The sequence below is a fragment of the Neovison vison genome, chromosome 4 (assembly GCF_020171115.1).
Source record: "Neovison vison isolate M4711 chromosome 4, ASM_NN_V1, whole genome shotgun sequence".
Taxonomy (NCBI): domain Eukaryota; kingdom Metazoa; phylum Chordata; class Mammalia; order Carnivora; family Mustelidae; genus Neogale; species Neogale vison.
Window position 1 is genome coordinate 158,362,352 of NC_058094.1, and position 14,234 is coordinate 158,376,585.

Genomic DNA, 14,234 nt, shown 5'->3' on the forward strand with positions numbered 1-14,234 from the left:
GTATTTAAAACATAGCATTTTGCCTTTAAAAGCTAATTAACTTTTTCCAAGTGAATGTGTCAGAGAAAGGCATTATTAGTCTTGAGGAAACTCAACATGGATCTGAATTTCTGAGATAATTCTGATAAAACTGAAATGGTGGCATCTTTTGCTGATGAGGTACAGCAAATAGGAACAGTTGCTGCACTTCAAAGCAGTAACTGCTGAAGGACAGAAAAGGCAGCCAATAGAGACTTGATTAAAGTCGCCAGATTTGACAACCGAGAAATGTGACTTAGAATTATGATTTCTTTTTTCATGGTGTCATCTAAATCAATACCAACAATGTTAGAATGACAAAGTGTAAAATTAAAAAGCTCAGACCATAAGGAAACAATGAGGAGAGGAGTTACGGAAATCCAGGCTGGATTGTGGTAATCACGGAGCAGTCAGAATACACATGTACAACTCATTCCTGTGACCCTTCCCTGCATCTAAAATGAGCTGAATCAAATTACTGGTTCACAGATTTCCTGTAGACATCCAATATCTGTTTTTGACACCTGGGATCAGTCATAGACCAGTGAATACAGATTCCTAATAGAAATCAGTAATGACACCTGAGAAAATAAACAAGACGGAAGTAGAAATGGCGTGTTATTACCTGGTGATCATGTTTAAAAGCCCTGTATCTTGAAGAATTGTTGTTGTTGTTTTTTTTGTTAACTTAGGTTATAATTAACCATTACCATGTGTCATTGCTATTAAATTATTTAATTAAAAACCTGTGTAATAATTTCTACTTCATAAAACACTGTTTTTTCATTGTTTATATAGCACATGGAAATGACATAACAATCACATTTGTTAAAACCATTGAGTCAATAATTCATGTACAATGACAGTAACTGCTATTAACAAAATACCCACTGCTAACAGATTATTGCAAAAGTAAACTGGAGAACACAGTATATTGCAAGTAAACACAATATTAAAATTATTATTGTCATAAAAATGATCTTACGTGGTGATCTAGTGGAGGAGAATGTCCTAAGACAGGATTTTTGAGACAGTAGACATTAAAATCTGTGTTGGTGTAGTCCATGCTGACTTCAGAGACAGTTTCAAATAGCTTAGAAACAATATTTACAATGTAATTAGATTAGGCCACCAACTCAAACACTGTAATAAATTTGCGGAGTCCTTCTCTTTCATTTTCTTTCTCCTCCTTTCTTTTCTTTCTTCATCCCTCTCTCCTTGTCTCCATCCCACCCACCGAAATGACTGTGCTCCTAATGTCTATCAGACAGTGTGATCATGCCCTCAATAGACAAGATGGAGAAGAAGTCTGTCTCTCACCCTCCCATGGTGTTTATCTTGTGGAGCTTGAACTCTGCTTTTGTGTGTTCTGCCAGTGCCCCAGTTTTGAGATGAGTTGAACAAGCAGTTACAGTACGGTGCTCATATGCTTATTGGAGTCTTTGATATGATTATCTTGAATCCTGGCACTCCAGGAGAAGCAAATATGGTTAAATGTGGTTGAAGAGGTAGAAAGACTAGTGGAGTTCTTAAAGGGACATCTGGTGGCTTTCAGGAGATGATGGTGTTGACTTTAATGACTAATTCAACCTCAAATTTATGGTTTTAAAAATATTTGGTACTGGTACCAGTTAAACACTACCTTTATGTTTATCTGTTATCATCGGGATCATTTGTTATTTTATGACTGAAAAGATGTTTAGGGAAGCTGGGTGTGGGTAGAGAATTTCTTGAAGTTGTCGAACCAAGAAATGACAGAGAGTGGTGGCAAAGATTAAAGTGGGAGGGCATGCAGGAATGAAAATAAAAAGGTACAATTGAGTGAGCTGTGGTCTGTGAGTCTTTGATCTCCCTTGAGGAGAAATATTGGAGTTATTTTTACAATTTAGGTTTTCCTGTACTGGTCCCCAGGGGGAACTGTTAACCTAGAAGAGTTTAGTTGCCTACTGGGAGACTGTCCCTTGTGGAAGGGTAGCAGATCCGTGGTTGTTGGGGACAGATGGCGTTTGGATAGTCAGTGTGTATAGACTGAGTTTTCCTAACTAAGGGAATTTTTACCTCAAAATAATATTTGAGAGGCACCTGGGTGGCTCAGTGGGTTAAAGCCTCTGACTTTGGCTCGGGATGTGATCCCAGGGTCCTGGAATCGAGCCCTGCATCTGGCTCTCTGCTCCGCGGGGAGCCTGCTTCCTCCTCTCTCTCTCTGCCTATCTGCGATCTCTCTCTATCAAATAAATAAATAAAATCTTAAAAAAATAATATTTGAAAATCCATTAAGTTTGCTCCAGTTACTATGAAGACATGAAATATACCTTATCTATTTTTGGATCCTTCCCTAGGTAGGTTTTAGGCACTTGGTCATTGTTTGCTGAGTGAATGGAAGAATTTGAAAGTTGCTAATAAATTGTGAATTACTTGGAAATCATCCTTTGATGATCTTTAAGAAGAGAAACTTTGGGTCTTCTTTGAGGAAGTTTTTATAGAATTTCAGATTCATGATTGATGTTAGAGACTTATGCAGTCTACTGTTCTTTTGATAACTTACATTTTTAGATTTTATTTAAAATTTCTAAAGTTAGGGGTGCCTGTCTGGCTCAGTTGGTAGAGCACACGACTCTTGATCTCAGGGTTGTAAGTTCGAGCCCCACATTAAGTAGAAATTACTTAAAGTCTTGAAAAATTTTTTTAAAAGTAAATTAAGTTTCTTAAGTTAATGGATACGTATGAAGCTGCATTAGAACAACCTATTCTGAGCATCTGCAGTTTTAATCAAGTGATGTACCATCAAAATTGAGGACACATATGTTTAAACTATAAAGCCTCTAAGGCAGATATCACCCTGTTTTTAATGCTCTGACAGGCGTGCAAGGTGCATTTGCTTGGTATTTGCTGTCTTAGAAGAGGCAGGTAGTGTCACACTTAAGCATGTGGGTATGATAAGGTGTGTTCCAGTTTGAATTCATACTCTAGTAGGATTCGGTTAAGTGGCTTATTTCATCAGTGCTCTAGTTTTCCTCACCTGCAAAATGGAAATAGCAGTGTACCTACCAACCTTAAGAGATTTGTGTACAGATTACATATGGCAATTTGTGTAGAACAGAATGATTTAATGGACTTAATATTATTATTAACTTACATCACTATGTCTATGTAATTTTTTATTTAGGAAGTGCTTCTTAAATGAATTTAATTAAATACCACACCTTTATTTCATCTATGAAGGAACTTCTTTAGAAACACTAAATACTCTATTTGTAACAGTATTCAATATAATAGTGTGGTTTCTCTCTTACTGAGCCAGATGGCGTTCTCTAGCTACAGAATAAAGAATTCTTAGCTGTGTGCCATTTTTGGAGTAACCATATAACATTACTTTAAAATGAAATTAACATGGAATTAAAAATTGATATATGGTGACTGTACAGAATTTTCCCCTTATCTGTAAGAGAATTATTTTTGCATCTAGATATTTTAAGAGCATCAAAAAGATTCATTAAAATAATTATACCTGTAAGAACTTGTTTGGACAAAGATTACTTTAGAGAGTAAGCAAATAAAAGCAAAAACAGAAAATACCTGTAAGTTCAACTATAAATGTGACCACCGTTCTCTCAATATTCAACTCAGGTTTAAGTCTTCAATGTACTCTGTATTGTGATTTTTCTGTTTCATTTTTATTCATGGTAATAGTTACTTGAAAACATTTTTTTTTAAATACTGAAATATATTTTTTACTTGTTCACATGCAGTTTGGTGATTTGCAAATAGAAATTCACAAATACAGAATATCTAGTGTGTGTTTATCTCAGCTCTGAACCGTGAGGCTAAAGCAGTGAACAAAACAGACAAAAATCCCCACAATGCTGGAACCTAATTGTAAGGGGGGAACAAGTAGTAAACACACAGGTGAACTTTATTTGTCTGACACTGGTTAAGTACTATGGGGGAAAATAAAGCAAGAGAATACAGGGGAAAATTCAGAGGCTTCTGGGTGGCTCAGTTGTTGAAGCATCGGACCCTTGATTTCGATTCAGGTCTTGATCTTGATCTTGAGATCAAGCCCTGTGTCAGGCTCTCACCTCTCCTCCTCCCCACTGCGTGTTCTCTCTCTCTCTCAAATAAATAAATAAATCTTTAAAAAAATTTGATAGAATAGTCAGAGGAGACTTCACAGGACATGTGGCTTTTGAGCATAGACTTGGAGGCCATGAGGGAGTGAGCCATGTGGATGCATGGAGGAAGAGTATTTCAGGTAGAAACAACAGCGAAGAAGCCGTTGTGGGTGGGACAGCGTGAGCAAAGATGGGCAGTAGGAATGATGTCAGAAACACAAGCATTGTTGTATGGCGTTGTAAAACTGACTTCTATTCTTAACAAAATGGGAAACCATTGGAAGTGTCTTTTTTTTTTTTTTGAGAGACAGTGCCTGTCTGGGATTGGGGGCAGGGCAAGGAGGGAGAGGGAGAGCGAATTTTAAGCAGGCTCCACGCCCAGTACAGAGCCCAGTGCAGGACTCAATCTCCTGACCCCAAGATGATGATCTAAGCTGAAATTAAGAGTTGGACATTTAACCGACTGAACCCCCCAGGCTCCCTACCCATTGGAAGTTTTTGAGCAGAGCGAAGTGCTTTGGCTTCCATTTTAAAAAGCTACGTGCCATCAGCTATTCTGACAAAAGACAGTAGGGAGCAGCAGGAGACCAGATGAGAGGCTCCTGCAGTAATCTGTATAAGATGATGGTGGATCCAATCACCAGCCAGCCAGGGTGGCTGCTCTGAGAGGTGCTTGGAGTCCTGATTTACTTTGAAGGTAGGGTCACCGTGATTTGCTCACATATTGGATATCAAATTAGACTCATCAAGGCTTTGGGTCTGTATAACTTGACTGATAGAGTCACCATCAAGTGATCTTGGAGGAGACCATGGCAGGACTCTGTTCTGGGATTGCTGTAGGGCAGCAAACAGTTTGTTTCAGATGTGTTGACTTTGAGGGAAAAGGTACATATTTTTATGTATAATCCCATAGCACATGTGTGTTCTTTAAAGATATAAAAAATAAAGAAAAATGAGTTATGGGGTGCTCCAATTTGAGCAATACATGCATTTTACATTTAAAATTATTTTAATGAGTCATTTGATTGCAAATATTTAGGAACCCACATTTCTGGCTTGCTTCCTCATATCATTACTCTATCTAACGCTTTTTTCTCTATAAGCCAGAGTGTGTGTTTTTGTTGGTTTTATTGGTTTGGTTTTAGATAAATATACTCAGATATTCCATTACGTATCTATCTTTTAGGGACTTATCTTTCAAATATTATCTACATTAGATAGCTATGCGTTTATCCCAAAATGATACCTCAGTTGCTCAATTTTTTTTTTTGTAATGCTGTTTTTAAATTAATTCAAAACTAACTTATAAGCCACTCAGGAAAATTAGTCTTAAAGGGATTTTCAATTTTTAGACATTGACTTTCATTCAGCCTCAGCTTTGGCACAATGTACATTGTGTACGCTATAAGAGTCAACAACTTTTCATGTGCCAAATTTAGTCTTATACTCATAAGTAGACTAATGATGTGGACTAATGAGAGTACACGAGGGCTCTGCCTACTGGAGACTATGCTGTGCTGGGGAAGGCATGGGGCCCATGACTGTCCCCTGCTGCCTCCTTCCCAGCACTGCCAGGCACTGTGACTGTTCTCACCTCTCAGGCCACAAGAGATGGATGTCTTTTTATTTCTATGAAATAGATATTATATTTTAAAAATCTGTTTACTCTCAGTAGATACTTTTAAAGTAAATGAGCTGTTGTTGCATTTGCTAAAAAGGGATATTTTTAATTATATAGTATCACCTTAGGGAAATCCTTGTCACAAATTTTCCTTGTTTCCAAGATCAGGATTAGTTACAGTTCTCTTGAGGATATTGGCTTTTGGCTTTATTTCTAAAATCTTTATGAGCATTCAGTCATGTCACTTAACATGGCAGCTAAGAAGCTTATAGTCAAATTTGCATTTGTCTAGCAAATATGAAATGTTTTTCCTTTGATTTAATTTTTTCACACATTTAATTTTTAATTGTGAAAAAACCACTTAACAAAATTTACCATCTTAACCATTTTTAAGGGTATAGTCCAATTGTGTTAACTATATTCACTTTGTTGTGCAACAGATCTCTAGAACACTTGCATCTTACAAAACAGAAATTCTATGCCTATTGAACAGCAATACTCCATTTCCCCTTCCTTTTCATCCACTTATTTTTAAAGATTACTTTGTAAAAATCTAACAGAGAGCATTAAAATATCAAATCAGGCTAAATGGATGATTATGGGAAAAAAGCACAGCAGTTTCTTATTTCCCATGTATACCCTCAATTTCCCATTTCCCTTTACTTGCCCTAATCTATGTAGACAGTGAAATTAAACTCTTCTTTTCAGTTTCCTTAATATTTTTAGGTTGTATCACCATTGTTATTTAAATAACTAGTGTATGTTACTCATTATGAAGATATCAGTGTTCACTATCCAGTGCTATCTTTTGCCATTCATTTCTGCCTTTTTGTTTCAAGTTGAGTTAATAATTCATACTTTTTGCCCATTTGCTTACTTTTCTAAATTTCCTATCCTTTTTATTTCCTCCCAGATGAGCTGACAATCTTTTAAATGATTAAATGCTTTTGGGGACCTGTGTCTCACAGGTTCTACTTTTCTAGCTCCAGGATAGATGGCCCATTTCCATTATCCTGGGATTTCCCTCAGTGTTCTATCATATTGGATTGCCTGAATGAAGATTCCATGCCTGTGCTTCCTGTTTGATAGAACACTCATCCAGTGGCTAAATTTTTGTTCCTTTCATGGCCGACGCTGCCTTTATTTCTGGGCTCACACTTGAATGATAGTTTGGCTGGGTATAGAATTCTATGTTTAAAATGCTTTTATCCTTTTATATTTTTACAGTACAGAAATGTATTGTCTTTTAGAGTTAATTTTCACTTTCAAAAACTCCTTGCCATTATAATTGCTAAATTATATATGTGTATATGTATCTTAAAACGATTTCTTTGGGGATTTTTTGTCTATTATTCTGGTATGATACAATTTCATAATAGTTTGCCTTATAATATGTCTCTCTCTCTCTCTCTTTGTCTCTCTCTCTTTTTAATTCTCATTTAGAGGGCTGGACACATGATAGATTTTTTGAATCTGAAGACTTATAACCTATTATTCTGGGATATTTCCTAGAGACTTTTTGCCTTTTTGTTCTGGGAAACTTTCTAGTTTCATTACTTTACTAATCACCTATCTTCCCTATCTTTTCCCTATACTTTCTGAAACTCCTATTAGTTAGATTTTGGATCTATTGGATTATGGGATTAGTATTCTAATATTATTTGTTCACTTGTATTTCCCATTCTTTGATCTTTTGTTTCTGTTTTCTAAGAGATTTCCTTGACTTAGTTTTCCAACTCTGTACTTTCAGTTTGTACTTGTTAATTACATTTTTAATGTCAATCTACTCCTTGGTCATTGATGACTTCTTTTACATAGTGTTCTTTTCTTTGATATATGTGATAATCTTCTTTCTCAGAAGATATTAACTAAAGATTCTAGTTTTCAGTATTTATTTATTTAAGGATTACTTATTTGCTTGAGAGAGAGAGAGAGAGAGAGAGAGAGAGAGAGAGAGACCGCTCGGTGAAGGGAAGAGGGAGAAACAGACTCCCTGCTGAGTAGGGAGCCTGATGAGGGATTCAGTCCTGGGACGCCAGGACTATGACTTGAGCCAAAGACAGACGCTTAATCAACTGAGCCACCCAGGCACCCCTATTTATCAGTATTTAAATTAGTATTATCTAAGGGATATTATATGTGACTTTTTAAAACAATATAAAAAGGTTTTTGTTTTGTTTATACTTTTAAAATATTCTTCTGTTTTATGCAATGTCTGTTACATCTAGATTCCCTTTTTTCCTGTTTATTTTTGTATGTTACCCTTTATACTAGAGGCTGTTCTTAAATGTATTGTTATCATTTTCTATCAAGTGTTTTTTAAGAGTGAATCCCGACATGTTGATTAGCTTCTTTGTGTGTATAGCTTATTATCAGGTGGTTTTGTTTGTCTGGTGATGAAGTAGCAAGCAAGTTCCTTCATCAAGGGATTCATGTATGTCAGTATGAGACGTTTTTCTTTTTAGACAAGTTTTTTTTGTTGTTGTTGTTGTTTTTGTCCGTCCCCTCTCCCCCCCCCCCCCAGGAGATTCATAACCTCTTGGTTAGGGAAATTGGGCCTCCTTATGTGGGAGCAGATCAGGGAGGAGATCTGAGTGTTCTAGTATTTTTCACTTTGCAAATTCTCACTCAGACCCTCTGGGTTCAGTCCTGATTCTCAAGTCAGCTTTCCCTTGATGGTAACTCTGATCCTCACACCTCTAAAGATGAGTTTATCCAGAAAATAACCTAGCTGCATTGTGGAGATCTAGGGGTTTCACTTGCACCATAGAGAGATTTCACCCAGCTCTCTTGTTTCTGGTTCTGTTCCTCACTCTCTCTGTCCTTGGTTTGCGTGGCTTGTCTGAGTTTTGTACATGAATTAGCTCACATCTCATTGGTGTCCCTCTGACAGGCCCATGACCAGCAGCTTTCTCTGATCTTTTAAACTGATAATTCCTCTTACAGCACTGTTGAAATGTTTCTAGCTTTCTCTTTGTCCTGTTAGGTTTATGTCCTTTTTATTCCAGTAAAGGCGTGTATGTTTAGAGGAACAGAAACAAAAAGGTCTGAGTGGCTGATCTGCTGTGTTTAACCAGGTGTCCCTTATTTTGTCTTGCTATATTGTAAGTATTTCACTGTTCCCCTTAAACATCATGGAATAAGGCTGGGTATAAAATATTGTGAAGGATCATACCATAAGAGAGTAGTACAAAACTGTAATATGTAGCAGGACACAGAAATGAAAGTTAATGAAACATTAATATAGTGAAATAGTGAATGGAATTCAGTGTGATTAAAGACAATCTTTGCATTTTTAGATGTCTGAAGTATATAACCACCATTCTTTCTTACCTGGATTATATTCCCCCTGACACGAAAAACAAAAAAGAAAAAAACAAAAACAAAAAAAAAGAGAGAAAGGAAAAAAATGACAAAGAATAATGGATTGTGCCCTCAGGTGTATTTTGTCTCCTCTACTACATCTTTTTCACTGCCTTATGAGCACTTTAGAGATACAGGCATCTTGAAAAATGGCTTGTGCGATTCTTGCTGACTACCATAATTTTTTTTATAGATTCTATTACTAAAAATGGATTTTGAAATAAAAAGAATTCAGATTTTATAGTTTGTAGGTCTGATCAGTATGTTTTTCTGTGTGAGAGAACTATTCCAGGAAAGTTCCATGAAAGCTCACAGTTATTACCCTATTATTATTGTTATTATTATTTTGATGTTTTATTTTATTTTTTTAAAATTTTTAATTTTTTTATTAACATATAATGTATTTTTAGCCCCAGGGGTACAGGTTTGTGAATGCCAGTTTTACACACTTCACAGCACTCAGCATAGCACATACCCTCCCCATTGTCCATAACCCTATTATTTTTTAAAGATAAGTTTACTCTTTAGTGGTCACGTGACTTAAATTTAGGTAGGCAAGTGAAAGTGTTTAAGAACCATTTTATATCTTTGCTTGCTAAGTCGGGTAACTGAGATCATTTATTTGGAGTCTAATCAAAAATAGACCAACTGCTTGTGTTTGTTTTCTATATATTTTATTGAGTTAGCACAGTTTTGTATATATCTCCTAAACAGGGAATAACACCTTTATATAAAAGCATTTTCTTTGCTGTAGTATATTTCTTATATTGCTATATAGATATAAAACATTGTATTTGAAGGTTAATTAGCTTTTGAGCACATTGTAATTGTTTTTTTCATGTCACTGCTTCTGCATTGGCCAAAGTGCAGAATTATTTTTATTTTTTATTTTTATCATATGTAGTAAATGCATCTATAGTGTTTTACTGTGTACAAGGCACTGTCTTAAGTCCCTTCATGAAGATCAATTAATTTATTTCTCACAACAACCATCCGAGGTTGGTACTGTTTAACCCCATTTTCTGGTGGAGAAACCTCAGAGAAGTGAAGGAATTTGTCAAAAGTCACATAGCTGGTAAATAGTAGAGTCATGCTGTGAATGCAGGTAGTCTAAGTCCTGGAAGCATCATCCTGACCACGATGACTTAAAATAGTAACTCATTCTTGAGTGATTGCTCTGCATCGACATAAAATTGAGACAGCTCCCCTTCAGTCTTTATCTGAACCATGATGGACATTAAAGGATTTCAGGTAGTACTCATGGAAATAGGACTCCCTCCTGTATTATTGAGGCTCCATGAATATCTTAAAAAAAGATAAAATCAATCTGGCATGGTAGAACCTGGGAGATTTTATAATCCCCTTTCACCCCTCAACCCGTAGCCAGGGGACTACAGAGGGACCAGGCGGCCTAACACCTTAAATGTCTTGAAGGTGTGTGTTATTGACCAAAACCTAATGGATTCCTTTAGCACAGGGTTGTACCATGTTCGCTGTATACCTGTCCTCATTGTATCACTGGGAGAGGATGGACCAGAGGGACAGTTTGCAGAAGTAGCGTAACAAATTCGCATGTCTTCAGTTTGGGATATCTACATTTCCTCTTTGTGAGATACTCATATATGCACATTAGACTTTGATAGATGTATGATGTTGAGTCCTTCCCACACTTGTATGTCAGTAGATAAATACCAGAATGACTCAAACCTACTGTCAATGTGGGGAAAGATGAAAAGCCTTTGAGGCAACAAAAGGAATGCAGATTATCTTGTTCCTGTGTTAGAGGCGAGTGTGCACCTGGATTGGGGACTTTACACAGTGTAATCCCAGAGCACCTATAAGTCCACAAAGCTCAGATAAAAGCACAGAGTGTCCCTTTTTGTGTCCAAAGCCAACATGGTGCCCACCATGTGCTGTGTTAAGGAGAGACCAACATGACTGAAAGATTGCACCATTGTGGAAACCAGAATATGGGGAATAGTATGGAATTAAAGTGTCTTATAATAAAAACTAGGTACTTCTAGATAAATAAATACTTTCCAGTTACCCATGAATTCAGAATCCTGGGAGGTTTGGCGGGTAAGGAACAGTTTGGCCTATAGGCATTGGCATCAGCAAACTAAGGCTTGAATCTGAGTTCCACCGCTTATGGGACCTTGACTGTGCTGCTCACTCTCGTTAAGCTTCATTTTTCTCCTATGTAAAATGGGTAGAATAGTAGTACCCATCTCCTAGGATACTCAGTGGGATTAAATGAGATATTATAATTAAGTGTTTGGTACAGTGAGAGGCACATTGAAGCACTGAGTGCCTTTTGGTGGCAGTACTGTTGGTTGTAATCACCATCACCATAAGCAGCAGCGACAGCATCTCCTTCTCCTTCACATGCTCATCTTGTTGATTTTATGTGCTAAGTGTGTCCAGATTTCTTTTCTATCCCTGTCATCTCAGTTTTAGTTTTCCTTTCTAACCTATACTTATTGTCCTCTGTGGCTTCAGTGACTCATCTCATACCTTTCAAATCTCTTCTCAAAATTCTTGCTATTGATCTTTTTAAAACTCAAATGTGACCATGTCCCTCACTGCTAAATCCCATTCAGTGTTCCTCAGAGCATTCAGGATAAAGATGATCCTTCTCGTAGTTAGAGGGCGAGATTTTTTTTCTTTGGGTTTAAGACCCTTGGGGCGCATGGGTGGCTCAGTGGGTTAAGCCGCTGCCTTCGGCTCAGGTCATGATCTCAGAGTCCTGGGATCGAGTCCCGCATCGGGCTCTCTGCTCAGCAGGGAGCCTGCTTCCCTCTCTCTGTCTCTCTGCCTGCCTCTCTGTCTACTTGTGATTTCTCTCTGTCAAATGAATAAATAAAATCTTTAAAAAAAAAAAAAAAAGACCCAGGTGGTTGTTTTCAGCCTTTACAGATTACCATTCTCAATCTCGGTGAAAGGGACAGAGCTTACTACATCCTAGATCATAAAGTCAACCACTGAGCACTCTGCATTGCTATGTTAGCCAGGTTTATGAAACAAAGTGAGTGACCTTGAGACCCCCACCCATGGTCATACAGCTCTTTAGTCAAGTCAGTAACTATTTATGGAACACTGTCTATGAATTTAGCAAATTAGATTGGACTTGTTCTTTCTGAAACTCGGTCTGGTGCTCTTCATTTAAGTAATTTCTGAATTTACTGTGAATTATGAATTTTGGGGGAATGCAGTAGCAAGTAGAGTTTATGTACTGGTTATTTTTATCTTATTTCGACTCCACCAGAAATTCGCTCTGTTTTGTCAATTTGGCAGTTTGGGAAGGCAGCTTATCAGAATTGGCTTCCCAGTAGTATCTGGGTTTCCCTTGAAACATATCATTATCAGGAGGGATTCCTACTTGCAAAAGATTATTTTATATTTTCTTTGTTTCAGTTGTGTAGACTCTGAAGTTACAGATCCGGTATCTTTGTAGACACAAACGCAGTTTCATTTTCTACCTTACAGCATTGACTTGTATTTCTCATTATATTTTGCATAGAGGTCACTGCACTGCTGTGATGAGAAAGAAAACCTGCTTTAAATTCAAGGCATTTCTTCTATCAAGTTAAAAAAAAAGATTCTCCCCAGAGAGAAGCATTTTGCCAGCAGGGTTCTGTAGCTTGTAGGGTGTACTGGGAGAAGGTGCATAAAAATGTGAAGAACAGGAACGAAGGAATAGTTCATTTAGCCTGTGTGTGAAAAGTCAGATTTCTTTTTCATGCTGTTATAGGAAGTATTTCAGATTTTTGTACATATTTGCTTTTTTTCCATTTTGAAATGGTTGCTCTGTGTATTCTTCCCAAAGGTATTTAAAATGTGACGACTTCTGTGGAATGTAAATATTAAGGTTGATGTCTAAAGGTCGTTTTTAAAATTTAAAACATCTGCACTCACTCATACTTAAATATTTATTGAGCAGAAGATGTATGAGTTAGTAAGCTGGTGGCGAGTCTTTGTAATAGACCCTAGTCTGTGATGCCGGCACAGATTTGGAAGAAACAGGCCAAGATTAGCACCCATTTTGTAAGTGTTCCCACCTGGCCAAGGACATCTGCAGGGGTTCCCCCTTCTTCCCTAACTTGAATCTTTGTGATGAATAGGTTCCACAGATATTGTTCTTTTTGGCTTTCTTGGTAACACCAGATACTCACAGGTGTGTTGGTGGGGTACTTCTGGGAAAGGCTCAACAGGGATGTGGCTCTGGAGAGCAGAAATTGAACTAGCTTGTCCCCACTGGAACTGTGCTGTTCTGCTTGTTTGTCCAGAGTCAGTTCAGCAGAGGTCCCAGGCACACGTGACAGAAATCCAGTAAGAGAACATCTGCTTTGGTCATTGACACTGGGTCACTGCCTTTGTTCATTCTTCTGAACGACCCCCTTTCTAGTTCCTCTCTGACTTGATATGAATCCTGAACCTGCTCACTGTGCAGAGACGTTGTTTAAGCTGGCTCTGGTATCACACGTTCATTGACCTGAGTGGTTTTGCTTCCTGTTAACAGGGATGTCTAGTGTAAGGACGTTAATGGGAGAGAGATCATTGAGGCAGAACAGATGTGTCACTGGAATTAAGTCATTTGCCTGAGGAGATAAAAGCAGACATAGGTGGGTTATATAAATTAAAGCCACAGTTCACACCAAAGGGATGGCCAGAGGGTGGAAAGGAAGGAAGAAGAATCGCTTCCTGTCATCACACTCTGCTTTAAGGTGGAGCTCTGATGTTTCCACTTTTGCACCTGAGTGCTTGGCCCCGTGCCATCCCTGTGATGGGTGCTCAGTATATGCATTTTGAAACAGTAGAAGATGGAATAACTGTCAAACAAGATGTTGAGAGTAAGAGCTAAGAAAAGAGGGGAAGTAGTGATTACCTAATAAACACTAAGGATACAGAGAAAGCCAAGAGCAATAGAAGGCAAACTGTGATTTAAAAAAACAATGAAGCAAACCCACTTAAGTTTAATTGAAAGACGTCCGATTAAAAAAGAAACTTAGTAGACCATATTTATTCTATATTAAGTTTCTTTATACAAAAAATATTAAATATGAAAATCAAACCTACGGTTTTAACCTTAACAACACAGGACTTTTTTTAATATGCCTCTT

General features: G+C 37.4%; 1 protein-coding gene across 3 annotated transcripts in view; it reads left to right on the top strand.

Annotated features, from left to right (window-relative positions):
• Positions 1–14,234, top strand: part of CDK14 (cyclin dependent kinase 14) — a 570,565-nt gene that overhangs the window by 81,044 nt on the left and 475,287 nt on the right. Inside the window, exon 1 of one of the 3 annotated variants that reach the window (XM_044245988.1) lies at positions 13,138–13,158. The exons of the other annotated variants lie outside the window; for them this stretch is intronic. The gene's annotated coding sequence lies outside the window, so the exon portion shown is untranslated. Of the gene's footprint in view, positions 1–13,137; positions 13,159–14,234 lie in introns of those variants that run through there. 3 annotated transcript variants of the gene reach the window in all.